Genomic DNA, 17952 nt, shown 5'->3' with positions numbered 1-17952 from the left:
ACTTGATCGGGACTCTTAAATCATCATCCTTCTGTACAATTCTCCTCCACCCCCGCTGGACTCAATTTTTTTCTGTACTTTAAAACATCTACTTGTATATAGTTCTCCACCATCCCCGCCGGACTCAGTTTTAACAGGGGGTGAATGTGTTAATCACCACTGATATATATATTAGGTGCTTTGTGGTAAGGTCCTATACTACAGGTACAGGGGTAGTTCCCTGCCTGCTGGCTCAGTAGACGGAGTATAAATATGTGTGCTCCCCGTACAGTAGCCATTTCACCAGCTGCTGTAGGAGCAGCATCTTAGTGTAATAGTTACACACATCTTAGTGTAATAAAGCCTCATTCGCATCCAACTCTCGTCTTTGTATAATTGATCGTGCATCACACAGATATACAATCACCACACAAACTAAACTATCTCTAACGCTAACGCCTATACTTAATTTTGGGTGCCCACTTAGTCAGAGGAACAATGGCCGTTGTTCAGATCTGAGGCTGTTGGGTTCGAAGGTATACAGGAGAACAGCTAAGGTCGTCCGTCTGGTAGCGAGCGTTGACCTTGAACTTACTTGCTTCTGGTGATGCTGGTGGACGGGTCTCTCCGCTTTGAGAGCCAAGTCCAAGAGAGTGATTCTCTCGTGGGGGTTCCTTCTTATACTTGGGGGGGGGGGGGGGCTTCGTGCGCTTTTAGGCGGGCCTTAAACTTGGTCCCAATTAATTGGGCCACTTCGCGATCACTGTTATCGATCTTGACCAATAAAGGGGTGGGTGCCCTGATGGCTGGGCGTGTCTCAGGTGGCCGTTGGCCTTGCTTTGTTTGTGCTTTTCTGTTGGGGAACTGATGCCGGGATGTCTGCAATAGTATCGGTTACCTGAGTGTCATTCTTTTGTTTCCCGGAGATGGGCCATCAATATGCGAATCGACCCATAGTTTCAATTCCATCTGGGAGCTGTTTCCCAAATATGCATTCAGGCTCTGTGCCTGCTTGTTTTCTAGTATTGTCCACAGTTCCCTACATTCTTTGCGAGCGTCCATTTTGTATTCTGGAAGTGGCCATCCTAGATGGCTACATTATTCAGGTTACTTACTATACATTCCTCCTACTTCCTGAAGGGTCTCCCAGACCCAGCTCTCACCTGGGCCAGGGTATTAATATCCCAGCAGTCCTTTGAACAGAGTGGTTAGCCCCGCCCCCTCACCTGGGTGGATCATATTCTGGTGAGGCCACAGGGACTCTGATGTTACAGATCCCTGAGCCTCTTGTAGGATATAACCCCCCCCCCCCCCCCTCTACCCCGGCCCCCCACCAAGCATGAAACATTGTCCATTTCGATGGAAGGGGGAAATCCTTTGCCCTCTTCGCTAAAGATTATCTGGCACTCTCCGCTCCGGGCACGGAGGGATATAACATTCTGGGAAGAGTCGCTTCCTGGTTGATCACCTGGGAGGTTCTCCGATCTGTCACGCGGCGGTCACCCCTGTACCTGCGTCGATGGCCGTCGGCAAAAACTCCATGTTCGAAACCTGGCCACAATTGACGGGTGGAGCAGACCATCACAAACTGGTTTTACAACAATGTGAAACCGATTTTTGCCATCTCACCAGCAACATTGATTGGAATTAATTGGGTCTTGTACAGATTGTACGTTTGCTTCTGTGCTCACTGGCTCACCAACGGGCACAACATTCAGTCGCATGATCCACTGATTCTGTACCCAGCGTGAATAAATTCTAAATATAGACATCTGGAATCAGAACATGTAAAAATAAAATCTTCCTGGCAACAAATGAGCTCCCACTGTGCATGATTCTCATTGAACAGTGTACAGGAGTCTCTTCACTGAGTATAAAAGGCTGTGTTATTGAAACAGTTCCGCATTGCGGCTGGTGTGAGTGAGAGAGAGAAGCAGCAGTAACCAGTCACTCTGGATTAAGGTGTTGTCAATGAGTGAACTTCACTGGTAAAACTCTTATCCGTCAAGGACGCAGTGCAGGTAAGTAGCAAGAAATCAAAGTACAAACTGGGTCAAGTTATCACAATTATGAGGGAGAATCATATTCAACAAGTTTAAACAAAATTACAGCTCAGCTTTAAATATTGCTCTGAGTGAGTTCCTTCATTTTCTGAATGTAATTTTCCTCATCAAAATCTGGATCTGTTCCTGATATGAATTTCTAAAAGTGAAGAATTTTATTTTGATTTCCACAAGAAGTTGAGTGAAGATTAAAAATTAACAAGAGAAATAAACTGCAGGAAATGTTTGTGGTAAAATGTTGTGGTTAACTGGGTGTGGTGCTGAACAAAAATCAGGACGTGCAGATGAATCTCAGTCGAGGTGACATTACCATTAAAATAGTGAGAGGCAGCACCAAAATAATTCTGCAAGGAAAAGGGCAAACCTAATTTTGGGCTGGATTCTCTGGTCGCCGATACCGAAATCGCGTTCGGCGATCGGCCGGAGAATCAAAGTTCCCGACCAAATCGGGGCGGCGCCGCTTTCGCGATGCCCCGCCCCCTCCAAAGTGACGCGCTCGGAGGGTACGCCGCGCAACGTATCAACAGCATCAGGACATTGCCTGAGGTCCCCCCCCCCCTCTTTTATTACACTCCTCCCATCTTTTATTACAGTTCTTTGTATGTTTTGACATGCTACAGAGTGTAATATGTGGTCGGGATTCTCCGACCCCTGCCGGGTCGGAGAATCGCTGGGGGCTGGCGGGAATCGCGCCGCGCCGGTCGGCGAGCCCACCCCCGCCAATTCTCCGGACCGCGATGGGCCGAAGTCCCGCTGCTGGAATGCCTGTCCCGCCAGTGTGGATTAAACCACCTTTTGAACGGCGGGACAAGGCGGCGCGGGCAGGCTCCGGGGTCCTGGGGGGGGGCGGGTCGATCTGGCCCCGGGGGGTGCCCCCACGGTGGCCTGGCCCGCGATCGGGGCCCACCGATCCGCGGGCGGGCCTGTGACTTGGGGGCACTCTTTTTCATCCACCTTCGCCATGGTCTTCACTATGGCAGAGATGGAAGAGACCCTCTCCCCTGCGCATGCGTGAGGATGACGTCAGCAGCCACTGACGCTCCCGCGCATTCGCCGACCTGTGTCGCCCAGCGAAGACCTTTCGCCCCCGGCTGGCGTGGCGCAAAAGGCCTTTCCTGTCAGCCGGTGGAGCGGAAACCACTCCGGCACGGGCCTAGCCCCTCAGGGTGAGGGCTTGGCCCCGAAAGGTGCGGAGACTTCCGCAGCTTTGGGCCGGCCCGACGCCGGAGTTGTTCCCGGCACTCCATTACGCCGGAACCCCCCGCCCCGCCGGGTAGGGGAGAATCCCGCCCGTGTTACTAAAACCTTGGTTGCTGATGAGGGTTTCTGAATCTCGATGAAGAAGACTCAAACTCATCCAGTCGTAACAAAAGGTTTATTGAGTAACTATAACAATAATTGCGTGAGTCCTTTATAACAATAATTGCGTGATGCTCTATGCTGCCGGCATGATAGCCCCCCGCCAAATGGAGGATTGGTGGTCAGTTTTTCGATCAAAACACCACCGTTCCCACGCCGCCTTGGGGACATAGTTTCAGAATCGGAGAATCCAGCCCCATATCTCAGGTTGGAAATTATTTTTTTAATTTTGCAAGGAAGGGCTGTTTGGGTATTGTCTATAATATGGACAGCTGAAAACACTGGCTCTTTGATACGATCCACCCGACTAGATACAGCCTAGATACCTGGCATCACATCGCCATTACATCTGGGGCGTCATTCTCCGACCCCCCAGAGGGTTGGAGAATGGCCGTTGGCTGCCGTGAATCCCGCCCCCGCCCCCGCCGAAGTCTCCGAAGGGAGAAAAGTCGGCGGGGCGTTAATGTCTCCGCTGCCGCGGAGAATGTCACGGGTCTGCGCAAGGCAGCCGATTTTCGGCCTGCCGATATTCTCCCTTCCGGATGGGCCGAAGTCCCGTCGACGTGATGACCGTTCACGTCGACGTGAATCAAACCTCCTTTTCATCGGCGTGACCCGGTGCTCCAGGCTCACGCCGACCAGCGTGGAGGTGAGTGACGGCCTGGGGGGTTGGCTCTGGGCAGGAAATGGCGTGGCCGCAATCTGATTGCATGGGGAGAGGTGTGTCTCGGGTTGTGTGTGTGTGTGTGCGGCGGGGGTGGGGTGGTTAGTGTAGGCTGGGCTCCGGGGGAGTGCCGGGAGGGGGGTCTGTGGCGGGGAGGGGGATGGGGGGGGGGGTCCGTGCCGGGGTGGAGGTTGGGGGGGGGGTCCGTGCTGGGGTGGAGGTTGGGGGTTGGGGGGGGCCCGTGCTGGGGTGGAGGTTGGGGGGGGTCCGTGCCGGGGTGGAGGTTGGGGGGGGGGTCCGTGCTGGGATGGAGGTTGGGGGGGGGTCCGTGCCGGGGTGGAGGTTGGGGGGGGTTCCGAGCTGGGGTGGAGGTTGGGGGGGTCCGTGCTGGGGTGGAGGTTGGGGGGGGTCCGTGCCGGGGTGGAGGTTGGGGGGGGGTCCATGCTGGGATGGAGGTTGGGGGGGGGCCGTGCTGGGGTGGAGGTTGGGGGGTGGTCCGTGCCGTGCCGGGTTGGAGGTTGGGGGGTGGGTCCGTGCTGGGGTGGAGGTTGGGGGGGTCCGTGCTGGGGTGGAGGTTGGGGGGGTCCGTGCCGGGGTGGAGGTTGGGGGGGGGTCCGTGCTGGGGTGGAGGTTGGGGGAGGGGGGGTCCGTGCCAGGGTGGAGGTTGGGGGGGGAGTCCGTGCTGAGGTGGAGGTTGGGGGGGGGGTCCGTGCCGAGGTGGGGGATGGGAGGGCAAGTGAGTTGGTCCACCTGGCCAGGTGCCAGCCTCCAACAGTTGGACCCATGCGGTCCATGCCACCTGGCTGGGGGGGGGAGGGGATATGGGCAATGATGACATGTCGTTGTTCCCCTCCCCCCCACCAGGCCGTCATGTTTTCAGATCATCCAGCGATGTTGGCCGCCGTGGTGGCAGCCGCTCATGTCTATGTTGCCCTGGATGAGGAGGAGGAGCGTGCCAGAGAGGCGGCGCAGGCTGCCGCAGACGAGCAGGCGGCAGCCGCCCAGGCTGGAGGGACACCTGACCGACAGGACGAGGAGGGGGAGGAGGACGTCGCGGCCCCACGGCAACGGAGGCACCCGAGGGCGCCCCGTGTGTACCGGCCCCGGCAGTCATACCAGGACCTCACGGACCGGGAATGCAGGAGGAGACTCCGGATGAGCCGGGAATCCGTGGCACACATCTGCCACCTGCTGGCACACCTGTCACCGCGTGGCACTGGCGGGGGACACCCTCTCCCTGTGTCCGTCAAGGTTACGGTGGCCCTGAACTTTTATGCAGCGGGGTCATTCCAGGCACCGAGTGGGGACCTGTCCGGCATATCGCAGACATCGGTGCATCGGTGCATCCGGGCAGTGACAGATGCCCTATATGCCATGGCGCACCGCTACATCCGCTTCCCCGTGGATCGGGCCAGCCAAGGTGCCCGGGCCGTGGGCTTCTCTGCCGTTGCCGGGTTCCCCATGGTCCAGGGCGCGATCGATGGGATGCACGTCGCCGTGCGGCCACCTGCAGATAACAGGGCCGTGTTCACTAATAAGAAGGGGACCTATTCGATGAACGTACAGGTGGTCTGCGACCACCGCATGATGATCCTGCACGTCTGCGCCCGTCACCCAGGCAGTGTACATGACTCATTCGTGTTGTCGCGGTCATCCATCCCCGGCATGTACGAGGGGCGCCATCCCCGGCTGAGGGGCTGGTTGCTGGGCGACAGGGGCTACCCATTGCGATCGTGGCTGATGACGCCTATACGGAGGCCACGCAATGAGGCGGAGAACCGCTACAATGATGCCCATGTAGCGACAAGGGGAGTGATTGAGAGGTGCTTTGGCATGCTGAAGATGCGTTTCAGGTGCCTGGACCTCTCTGGGGGCGCCCTCCAGTATCGGTCAGATAGGGTCGGCCGCATCATTGTGGTGTGCTGCGTCCTGCACAACGTAGCCCAGCAGAGGGGCGATGTGCCGCAGGCAGAGGAGGGCGGAGTGGAGGAGCAGCAGGAAGAGGCCCAGTCCTCCCAGATGAGGGGGATGGAGGCAATGGTCAGGGCAGACGGGGTAGACACAGGCGGGTGGCTGTCCACCGTTACCGGCTGGCCCAGCGGGCACGGGACAGACTGATAGACGCCCGCTTCACTGACTAGATGGGCGTGGGAATCGGGTACTATGGCCACAGACCGCACACTATGGCAACAGCCGACCACCCACACCCCCCACCCATCCACCCACCCAGCACCCTCAACCCCCTCCCCAACCCCACCCACCCCACCCGCATGCACACCACCCCCCCACCCCCATTGCCGATCCACCTGCGGCACAACGGGCCGGGCTCACACAGTTGCGGGTGGACGCGTGTCTATCACAGGCCATGGAGGATGATGACAACCCGCCCTGCGATGAGCTCCTGGCTCTACATCGTTGGACTATGTCTGACCCATGGCCACAGTACCACCATCCACCCGGACCATCCCTGCATGCGGCTGTGACACTGCAGCGCACGGTCCCGTCCTCTGCCCGGGGGGATGTTGATGGCGGCCCAGGGGGAAGAGGGCAGACTCAACTGGGGCTGAGGTAAGACCACCCCCCACACACACACTTGCGCTCAACGTACATGACACCCCCGCACACTTTGGACAGAGCACAAAGGCAGCTTTGGTAGGTGTAACATTGACTTTAATAACCAAAGGAGTTCATGCACGTGCCCTAGCCCCTAAAACTCATCTGTGCCCTGCACCCGTGCCAACTTACTCAGTGTCTAATTGTTTGGCCTTACGGGCCCTTTGACTACGTCTACGTGGTTCCCCAGACGGTACAGCAGAACTGGAGGTGGACTCCTGTGATTCCTGCCCTCTGACACTGGATCCCTTTGGCGGCCGTTTCCTGGGGCGTCCTGGCCTAGATGGGCCAGGCTGCGGGCCGGACGACTGGGATGGCGAGCTGCCAGCCTGTCCTGCCCGTTGCCCACCCGATGCACCTGGGACGGAAGGGGGGGAGTCCGAGGTGTTGCGGTGTACCGGGACCTCCCCTACAGAGGGAGCCGGGACGGACCACACCACCTCCTCCTCCCTCGGGGTGCCTGATGGCCCCCAGGCCTCTACATGGGTGGGGGATGCGAACGGACTGGCCATCCGACGCCCCCCCGACATCTGGCGCTGCCAGTCCTGGAGGCCCGTGCTGGTATCGACAGGGGTCTGCAGGTTTGCAGCCATGGAGCCTAGGGTGTTGGCAAACCCTGTCTGTGACAGTGCGACGCCGGCTCGCACATGGCCACTGGCGCCGATGCCCTCAGCGATGGCCTGCAGAGACTGGGCCATGGCCTGCAGAGACTGGGCCATGGCCTGCTGAGACTGGGCCATGGCCTGCTGAGACTGGGCCATGGCCTGCAGAGACTAGGCTATGGCGTTGAGCGTCTCTGCCATCTGGCGCTGGCACTGGCTCATGGCCTCCTGTGAAAGGGCAGCCATTTCCTGGGCCACAGACGCCGCCTGCACGGAAGGCCCCAGGCCTCGCAAACCGTTCCCCATGTCTGACACCGTCGCACCCATTGCCTCCACCGCGGACGCCACCCGTGCGGTGTCAGCCTGGGTGGCACGCATGACCGGCACCACTCCCAGCTCCTGGACGCGGGTGGACTCCTCCACCTGCGACCTCAGCCGCCGCAAGCCGCCCGTCACCCTCTTCGCTCGTCTCCGGGTCGGTGGTTGCATCGGATCTATGTGTGGGTGTGGTAACTGCAGGAACCCGGGATCCATCTGGGCGGCAGATGTTCGCTTGGGCTGGGCTACCCTCCGACCGCCCGGCTCCTCTGCTGCTGCTACCTCCACCTGCTGTACCGGGACGGCTGTGTTGTGCGCACCAGTGAGTGTACCAGACGCTTCATCACTAATGTGCCCAACCGTGGTGAGTGTTTCTGCGATGGTGGAGGGTGTTGGTGACAGCAGTGGCGTTGTGTCGTGCTCTTCGTCCCACTCTGAGTCCATGGCACTTTGGGGTGGGGGTTCGTCTCCACCCATCCACTCTGACTCACTGTCCGGTATTTCGTCTTCCTGGGTAGTGCTGTCCCGGGTAGGGGTGTCCTGGGTAGTGCTGTCCCGGGTAGGGGTGTCCTGGGTAGTGCTGTCCCGGGTAGGGGTGTCCTGGGTAGTGGTGTCCTGGGTAGTGGTGTCCTGGGTAGTGGTGTCCTGGGTAGTGGTGTCCTGGCTCGGATATGACGGGGGCCTGTGGCTGCCCCCCTCATCGCTGGGTGGTCACTCCCGCACGTGACGGGGGTGTCGTCTCCATGTTGCTCCAAGTCTCTCCGTCTCCCGTGGTGTGCGAGGGGCATCTTGCGGGCGTCGCATGCTGGAGGGTGCGTGTCTCTCCGTCTCCCGTGGTCTCCGAGGGGCATCCTGCGGGCGTCGCATGCTGGAGGGTTTGGTCTCTCCGTCTCCTGTGGTCTCCGAGGGGCATCCTGCGGGCGTCGCATGCTGGAGGGTCCGGGTCTCTCCGTCTCCCGTGGTCTCCGAGGGGCATCCTGCGGGAGTCGCATGCTGGAGGGTCCGGGTCTCTCCGTCTCCCGTGGTCTCCGAGGGGCATCCTGCGGGCGTCGCATGCTGGAGGGTCCGGGTCTCTCCATCTCCTGTGGTCTCCGAGGGGCATCCTGCGGGCGTCGCATGCTGGAGGGTGCGGCTCTCTCCGTCTCCTGTGGTCTCCGAGGGGCATCCTGCGGGCGGTCTGCATCTGCGGGGATGGGTGCCTGGACGTCTGGTCCTGCGATACACAATGAAGCATGCATGGTTAGACATCAGGCAGTGATCAGGTGATATGGAGGAGGGGGATATAGGGGAGGGGGGATATGGGGACGGGCTGTCGGTGGCTCACTCGCTAGTACGCCCCCGACCTCTGCATCAGCAACCTCCCGGTCCTCAGGTCCGCCAGCCAGTTCCAGGGCCCTTTCCTCGTGTACGGTCAGTGGCCTCTCATCAGCGGGCCCTCGTCCAGTCCTCACATGCTCCCTATTGTTGTGTGCGCGCTTCTCCTGTGGGGGGGGGGGGGGCAGGGGTAAAAGGCAACAGTGTTAGGCAGGTATATGAATGCACGCCATCGGTTGCGCGTGCATTGCAGAGGTTAAGGTTAGGGCTGGATTCACTTGGGGATATGGGGGATGGGGGGATATGGGGGAGGGGGGATATGGGGGAGGGGGGGATATGGGGAGGGGGACATGGGGGAGGGAGGATATGGGTGGGGGGGGGATATGGGGGATGGGGGGATATGGGGGAGGGGGGATATGGGGAGGGGGGATATGGGGGAGGGGGGATATGCGGGATATGCGGGATATGGGGGAGGGGGGATATGGGGGAGGGGGATATGGGGGATATGGGGGAGGGGGGGAGGAGGGGATATGGGGAGGGGGGATATGGGGAGGGGGGCTATGGGGGAGGGGGGCTATGGGGGAGGGGGGATATGGGGGAGGGGGGATATGGGGAGGGGGGAATATGGGGGATATGGGGGAGGGGGGATATGGGGGAGGGGGGATATGGGGAGGGGGATATGGGGGATATGGGGAGGGGGGATATGGGGCCGGGGGGATATGGGGGAGGGGGGATATGGGGGATATGGGGGAGGGGGGATATGGGGAGGGGGGATATGGGGGAGGGGGGATATGGGGGAGCGGGGGATATTGTGGAGGGGGGATATGGGGAGGGGGGATATGGGGGAGGAGGGGATATGGGGAGGGGGGCTATGGGGAGGGGGGATATGGGGGAGGGGGGATATGGGGAGGGGGATATGGGGGATATGGGGGAGGGTGGATATGGGGGAGGGGGGATATGGGGAGGGGGAAATGGGGGATATGGGGTATATGGGGGAGGGGGGGATATGGGGAGGGCGGGATATGGGGAGGGCGGGATATGGGGGAGGCTCACCCTGCCTGCTCTGACGAGGTCGTTCACCTTCTTGTGGCACTGGGTGCCTGTCCGTGGTGTCAGGGCCACAGCGGTGATGGCCTCTGCCACTTCCCTCCACAGACGCCGGCTGTGGCGTGGGGCAACTCTGCGGCCATGCCCGGGATACAGGGCGTCCCTCCTCTGCTCCACCGCGTCCAGGAGCGCCTCCACATCGCGTGACTCGAACCTCGGGGCTGAGCGACGGCCAGCCACCCAGTCGGGTGTTGCGGTCGGGTGTTCCGGTCGGGTGGGGGGGGAGCAGCGTGGCCTTATGAGCCGTCACGCCGTGCAGCGCGTATGACGCTTCACGGCGTGAACCACTGCGCAAACGCGGATCCCGTTACGTCACTGCTAGCCCATTTCGGGCCGGAGACTATCGACCCATTTTTCCGACGTGACGCAAGTCGGATTTGCGCCGTTTTTTGCGCTGATCGGCGGACTTTCCGCCGATAACGGAGAATTTCGCCCCTGATTCCAGCTTCTCCCTCTCAAATTGCAGGGTAAATTCTACCATATTGTGGTCACTGCTCCTAAGGGTTCCTTCACCTTAAGCTCCCTAATCAAGTCTGCCTCATTACTCATCACCAAATCCAGAATTGCCTGTTCCCAAGTGGACTCTGTCACAAGCTGCTCCAAAAAACCATCTCTTAGACATTCCACAAATTCCTTTTCTTGGGATCCACTAGTCTTTGGGATGTGCAGCCTAGATTCCTGGCATCACACCGTTAGTGAAATTCATATTCCGCATTACCCTTTTGTATAACAAGCAAAATGTCTTTCTAGCTTGATGGCAGCCTCCTGTTAGTGGAGAATACCACGCGTGTTGCTACCTCATGATGACAGCGAGAAACAATTAGCTTAAGCAGTTGCTGAAATGATTTAAGACACCTTCTCCTTCCAGGGAATTCGGAGGTAGACTGGACACTTTTCAGGACTGAAAGTGGTGTGCATCAGCCCATTCTTAGTTTATTACGATATACAGCGATCATTGATCTGAATTGGGTAGCCATTGTAGTACATGATGACTTTGTGCCCAATTTCAGCATCAGGCTCACACGGAGAACAAATGGCTTGGGCCCTATTTACAAGGCTTTGATAAGACCAATCATATACTGTAGTAATCCCAATGTGTACATTGTCTACAGAAAGCCCACCTCCCCTCGGCATTCTGTAGACAATGGTGGAAAACCCATTGGGAGATTTCTCAACTCACACGTTCAAAGAAAGGGAACTCCTTGGTTGCTCCATTTCAGATAGGATGGAGCCCCTAAGGTGTGCAAGGAAATTCTTAAATGCAGTGAAAGTAGGAGGATCTACTGATCTTGGTCCATGTAGGCACCAAAGACATAGATAAATCTCGGAAGGAGTTTCTGTATAGAGGCGAGGAGGAGCTGGGCACTAAATTGAAAAGCAGAATCTCAAAGGTTATAATCTCTGGATTATTAGTTGAGCTACATGTAAGTTAGCATAGGGTACATACAATTAGAGCAATGCATACATGGCTCAAAGGCTAGTGTGCGGCAAGTGGGTTCTGGTTTGTGGGTCACTGGCACCTACACTGGGGAATGTGGGGGCTGTATCGTTGGGGCAGTCTACACCTGAACCATGCTGAAACTTGCAAACTTGAGTGCTTCAAACTAAATTGGGCGGGCAATGGGTCAAATGTGGAAAGATGTGGTTGAGATGAGGGAGTAGAGGAAAACAATAATATTGGAAATTAAGGTCAGATAATGGCAGGAAGGAACGCAGATAAAAAATTAAGAATGTAAAAAGGATCAAGACAAGGGGCGAAATTCTCCGTTATCGGCGGAAAGTCCACCGATCGGCGCAAAAAACGGCGCAAATCCGACTTGCGTCACGTCGGAAAAATGGGTCGATAGTCTCCAGCCCGAAATGGGCTAGCAGCGACGTAACGGGATCCGCGCTTACGCAGTGGTTCACGCCGTGCAGCGTCATACGCGCTGCATGGCGTGATGGCTCATAAGCCCTCCCCTATATCCCCCTCCTCATCACCTGATCACTGCCTGATGTCTAACCATGCATGCTTCATTGTGTATCGCAGGACCAAACGTCCAGGCACCCATCCCCGCAGATGCAGACCGCACGCAGGATGCCCCTCGGAGACCACAGGAGACGGAGAGACCCGCACCCTCCAGCATGCGACGCCCGCAGGATGCCCCTCGGAGACCACAGGAGACGGAGAGACCCGCACTCTCCAGCATGCGACGCCCGCAGGATGCCCCTCGGAGACCACGGGGGACGGAGAGACCCGGACCCTCCAGCATGCGACGCCCGCAGGATGCCCCTCGCACACCACGGGAGACGGAGAGACCCGGACCCTCCAGCATGCGACGCCCGCAGGATGCCCCTCGCACACCACGGGAGACGGAGAGACCTGGAGCAACAGGGAGACGACACCCCCGTCACGTGCGGGAGCGACCACTCAGCGACGAGGGGGGCAGCCACAGGCCCCCGTCACATCCGAGCCAGGACACCACTACCCAGGACACCACTACCCAGGACACCACTACCCAGGACACCACTACCCAGGACACCCCTACCCGGGACAGCACTACCAGGAAGACGAAATACCGGACAGTGACTCAGAGAGGATGAGTGGAGACGAACCCCCACCCCAAAGTGCCATGGACTCAGAGTGGGACGAAGAGCACGACACAACGCCACTGCTGTCACCAACACCCTCCACCATCGCAGAAACACTCACCACGGTTGGGCACTTTAGTGATGAGGCGTCTGGTTCACTCACTGGTGCGCACAACACAGCCGTCCCGGTACAGCAGGTGGAGGTAGGAGCAGCAGAGGGACCGGGCGGTCGGAGGGCAGCCCAGCCCAAGCGAACATCTGCCGCCCAGATGGATCCCGGGTTCCTGCAGTTACCACACCCACACATAGATCCGATGCAACCACCGACCCGGAGACGAGCGGAGAGGGTGACTGGTGGCTTGCGGCAGCTGCGGTCGCAGGTGGAGGATTCCACCCGCGTCCAGGAGCTGGGAGTGGTGCCGGTCATGCGTGCCACCCAGGCCGACACCGCACGGGTGGCGTCCGCGGTGGAGGCAATGGGTGCGACGGTGTCAGACATGGGGAACGGTTTGCGAGGCCTGGGGCCTTCCGTGCAGGCGGCGTCTGTGGCCCAGGAAATGGCTGCCCTCTCACAGGACACCATGAGCCAGTGCCAGCGCCAGATGGCAGAGGCGCTCAACGCCATAGCCCAGTCTCAGCAGGCCATGGCCCCAGTCTCTGCAGGCCATGGCCCAGTCTCTGCAGGCCATCGCTGAGGGCATCGGCGCCAGTGGCCATGCGAGCCGGCGTCGGACTGTCACAGACAGGGTTTGCCAACCCCCTGGGCTCCATGGCTGCAAACCTGCAGACCCCTGTCGATACCAGCACGGGCCTCCAGGACTGGCAGCGCCAGATGCCGGGGGGGGCGTCGGATGGCCAGTCCGTTCGCATCCCCCCACCCATGTAGAGGCCTGGGGGACATCGGGCATCCCGAGGGAGGAGGAGGTGGTGTGGTCCGTCCCGGCTCCCTCTGTAGGGGAGGTCCCGGTACACCGCGACACCTCGGACTCCCCCCCTTCCGTCCCAGGTGCATCGGGTGGGCAACGGGCAGGACAGGCTGGCATCTCGCCATCCCAGTCGCCCGGGCCGCAGCCTGGCACATCTAGGTTAGGACGCCCCAGGAAACGGCCCGCCAAAGGGATCCAGTGTCAGAGGGCAGGAATCACAGGAGTCCACCTCCAGTTCTGCTGTACCGTCTGGGGAACCACGTAGACGTAGTCAAAGGGCCCGTAAGGCCAAACAATTAGACACTGAGTAAGTTGACACGGTTGCAGGGCACAGATGAGTTTTAGGGGCTAGGGCACGTGCATGAACTCCTTTGGTTATTAAAGTTAATGTTACACCTACAGATGCTGCCTTTGTGCTCTGTCCAAAGTGTGCGGGGGTGTCATGTACGTTGAGCGCAAGTGTGTGTGTGAGGGGTGGTCTTACCTCAGCCCCAGGTGAGTCTGCCCCCTTCCCCCTGGGCCGCCATCAGCATCCCCCGGGCAGAGGACGGGACCGTGCGATGCAGTGTCACAGCCGCATGCAGGGATGGTCCGGGTGGATGGTGGTACTGTGGCCATGGGTCAGACATAGTCCAACGATGTAGAGTCAGGAGCTCACCGCAGGGCGGGTTGTCATCATCCTCCATGGCCTGCGATAGACACGCGTCCACCCGCAACTGTGTGAGCCCGGCCCGTTGTGCCGCAGGTGGATCGGCAATGGGGGGGGTGGTGCTTTGCATGCGAGTGGGGTGGGTGGGGTTGGGGAGGGGGGTGAGGGTGCTGGGTGGGTGGATGGGTGGGGGTGTGGGTGATCGGCGGTTGCCATGGTGTGTGGTCTGTGGCCATACTACCCGATTCCCACGCCCATCTAGTCAGTGAAGCGGGCGTCTATCAGTCTGTCCCGTGCCCGCTAGGCCAGCCGGTAACGGTGGACAGCCACCCGCCTGTGTCTACCCCGTCTGCCCTGACCATTGCCCCCAACCCCCTCATCTGGGGAGGACTGGGCCTCTTCCTGCTGCTCCTCCACTCCGCCCTCCTCTGCCTGCGGCACATCGCCCCACTGCTGGGCTATGTTGTGCAGGACGCAGCACACCACAATGATGCGGCCGACCCTATCTGACCGATACTGGAGGGCGCCCCCAGAGAGGTCCAGGCACCTGAAACGCATCTTCCGCACACCAAAGCACCTCTCGATCACTCCCCTTGTCGCTACATGGGCATCATTGTAGCGGTTCTCCGCCTCATTGCGTGGCCTCCGTATAGGCGTCATCAGCCACGATCGCAATGGGTAGCCCCTGTCGCCCAGCAACATGCCCCTCAGCCGGGGATGGCGTCCCTCGTACATGCCGGGGATGGATGACCGCGACAACACGAATGAGTCGTGTACACTGCCTGGGTGACGGATGTAGACGTGCAGGATCATCATGCGGTGGTCGCAGACCACCTGTACGTTCATCGAATAGGTCCCCTTCCTATTAGTGAACACGGCCCTGTTATCTGCAGGTGGCCGCACGGCGACGTGCATCCCATCGATCGCGCCCTGGACCATGGTGAACCCGGCCACGGCAGAGAAGCCCACGGCCTGGGCATCTTGGCTGGCCCGGTCCACGGGGAAGCGGATGTAGCGGTGCGCCATGGCATATAGGGCATCTGTCACTGCCCGGATGCACCGGTGCACCGATGTCTGCGATATGCCGGACAGGTCCCCACTCGGTGCCTAGAATGACCCCGTTGCATAAAAGTTCAGGGCCACCGTAACCTTGACGGACACGGGGAGAGGGTGTCCCCCGCCAGTGCCACGCGGTGACAGGTGTGCCAGCAGGTGGCAGATGTGTGCCACGGTTTCCCGGCTCATCCGGAGTCTCCTCCTGCATTCCCGGTCCGTGAGGTCCTGGTATGACTGCCGGGGCCGGTACACACGGGGCGCCCTCGGATGCCTCCGTTGCCGTGGGGCCGCGACGTCCTCCTCCCCCTCCTCGTCCTGTCGGTCAGGTGTCCCTCCAGCCTGGGCGGCTGCCGCCTGCTCGTCTGCGGCAGCCTGCGCCGCCTCTCTGGCACGCTCCTCCTCCTCCTCCTCCTCCTCCTCCTCCTCATCCAGGGCAACATAGACATGAGCGGCTGCCACCACGGCGGCCAACATCGCTGGATGATCTGAAAACATGACGGCCTGGTGGGGGGAGGGGAACGACGACATGTCGTCATTGCCCATATCCCCTCCTCCCCCCAGCCAGGTAGCATGGACCGCATGGGTCCAACTGTTGGAGGCTGGCACCTGGCCAGGTGGACCAACTCACTTGCCCTCCCATCCCCCTCCTCGGCACGGACCCCCCCACAACCTCCACCCCAGCACGGACCCCCCCCCCCCCCCCCAACCTCCACCCCGGCACGGACCCCCACCCCCCAACCTCCACCCAGGCACGGAGCCCCCCCAACCTCCACCCCAGCACGGAAACCCCCCCAACTCCACCCCGGCACGGACCCCCCCCCTAACCTCCACCCCAGCACGGACCGCCCCCAACCTCCACCCCGGCACGGACCCCCCCCCAACCTCCACCCCGGCACGGACCCCCCCCCCAACCTCCACCCCGGCACGGAACCCCCCCCCAACCTCCACCCCAGCACGGACCCCCCCCAACTTCCAACCCGGCACGGACCCCCCCCAACCTCCACCCCGGCATGGACACCCCCCAACCTCCACCCCGGCACGGACCCCCCCCCCAACCTCCACCCCGGCACGGACCCCCCCCCCAACCTCCACCCCGGCACGGACCCCCCCCACAACCTCCACCCCGGCACGGACCCCCCCCCCCAACCGCCACCCCAGCACGGACCCCCCCCAACCTCCACCCCGGCACGGACCCCCCCAACCTCCACCCCGGCACGGACCCCCCCCAACCTCCACCCCGGCACGGACCCCCTCCCGGCACTCCCCCGGAGCCCAGCCTACTCTAACCCCCCCCCCCCCCCGCCGCACACACACACACACAACCCGAGACACACCTCTCCTCACGCATTCAGACTGCGGCCACGCCATTGTCTGCCCAGAGTCAACCCCCCAGGCCGTCACTCACCTCCACGCTGGTCGGCGTGAGCCTGGAGCACCGGGTCACGCCGATGAAAAGGAGGTTTAATTTACGTCGACGTGAACGGTCATCACGTCGACGGGACTTCGGCCCATCCGGAAGGGAGAATATCGGCAGGCCGAAAATCGGCTGCCTTGCGCAGACCCGTGACATTCTCCGCGGCAGCGGAGACATTAACGCCCCGCCGACTTTTCTCCCTTCGGAGACTTCGGCAACCGGCGGGGGCGGGATTCACGGCGGCCAACGGCCATTCTCCGACCCTCTGGGGGCTCGGAGAATGACGCCCAAGATGTTAGAAAAAGAACTAATGGCTCAGTATCTAAATGCACGTCGCATTCTATCAAGCCTCAGCCAAGCGACTACTCGGAAGCGATGTCTGTACACAAAATTTTGATTTTATTCAGGTTGCTGACTAGACAGTCCTCCTACTCCCCGAAGGGTCTCCCGCACCCAGCCCTCACCTGGACTGGGGTATTTATATCCCACCATTCCTTTGAACATAGAGGTTAGCCCTGCCCCCTCATCTGAGTAGATCATATTCAGGTGAGGCCACAGAGACTCTGATGTTGCAGAGCCCTGGGCCTCCTGTAGGTTATAACCCCCCCCCCCCCCCCCCCCGTCCAAAACATCGTCCATTTTGATGGAAGGGGGTCAAACCTTTGCCCTCTTCGCTGAAGATTATCCGCACCTGCCGCTCCATGCACGGATGGATATAACATACACAGGAGAGTCGCTTCCTGGTTGATCACCTGAGAGGTTCTGCTACCTGTCGCATGGCGGTCACCCTGTACCTGCGTCGGTGTCTGTCGTCAAAAACTCCATGTCCGACTTCTGGCAGGACTGGTTGACCTCCCGCACTTCCAAGTCACCGGGCCCAGCTGTCTCACTGGGTACCACTGGCAACCGCTCCGGAGCGAGGGACACCACCGGTCTCTGGATCCATGGTCAGTCCTCAGATACCTGTTCTGCCCAGCTCCGGAGATGGTCCGAGTCTTGATTTTGAGTCCTCCCCTTTGCTCCGCACTGTATATAGACCGGCATTGTGCGTTATATGAATGTTCCCGGAATCCATAATGTCCCGTCAGTAAAATTCTGGACGTAATCAGAGTCCCCAGCGGCAGATTTTCTTACGGGCCTCGCTCGCTGGCTCTGGTCCATTCCTGCTGGTAATGGACCTTATCCCTGATGTTCGACGAAACGTGGCTCAACCATGTGATGACCCATCAAGAGTTCCACTGGCATCACGCCGGTGATAGCATGCGGCGTGATTCTATAGTGGAATAGAAAGTGGGTGAGGCGGGTTTCTGGTGAGTC

The 17952-nt window shown here is 60.0% G+C and overlaps 1 protein-coding gene across 1 annotated transcript in view; it reads left to right on the top strand.

Moving 5' to 3' along the window:
• Positions 1–1889: 1889 nt before the first annotated feature.
• Positions 1890–17952, top strand: part of LOC140420891 (interferon-inducible GTPase 5-like) — a 49870-nt gene continuing 33807 nt past the window's right edge. Inside the window, exon 1 of the mRNA XM_072505011.1 lies at positions 1890–2000. The gene's annotated coding sequence lies outside the window, so the exon portion shown is untranslated. The remainder of the gene's footprint in view (positions 2001–17952) is intronic.

Source organism: Scyliorhinus torazame, chromosome 5, assembly GCF_047496885.1.
Source record: "Scyliorhinus torazame isolate Kashiwa2021f chromosome 5, sScyTor2.1, whole genome shotgun sequence".
NCBI lineage: Eukaryota > Metazoa > Chordata > Chondrichthyes > Carcharhiniformes > Scyliorhinidae > Scyliorhinus > Scyliorhinus torazame.
This window is presented reverse-complemented; position numbering and strand designations above follow the sequence as displayed.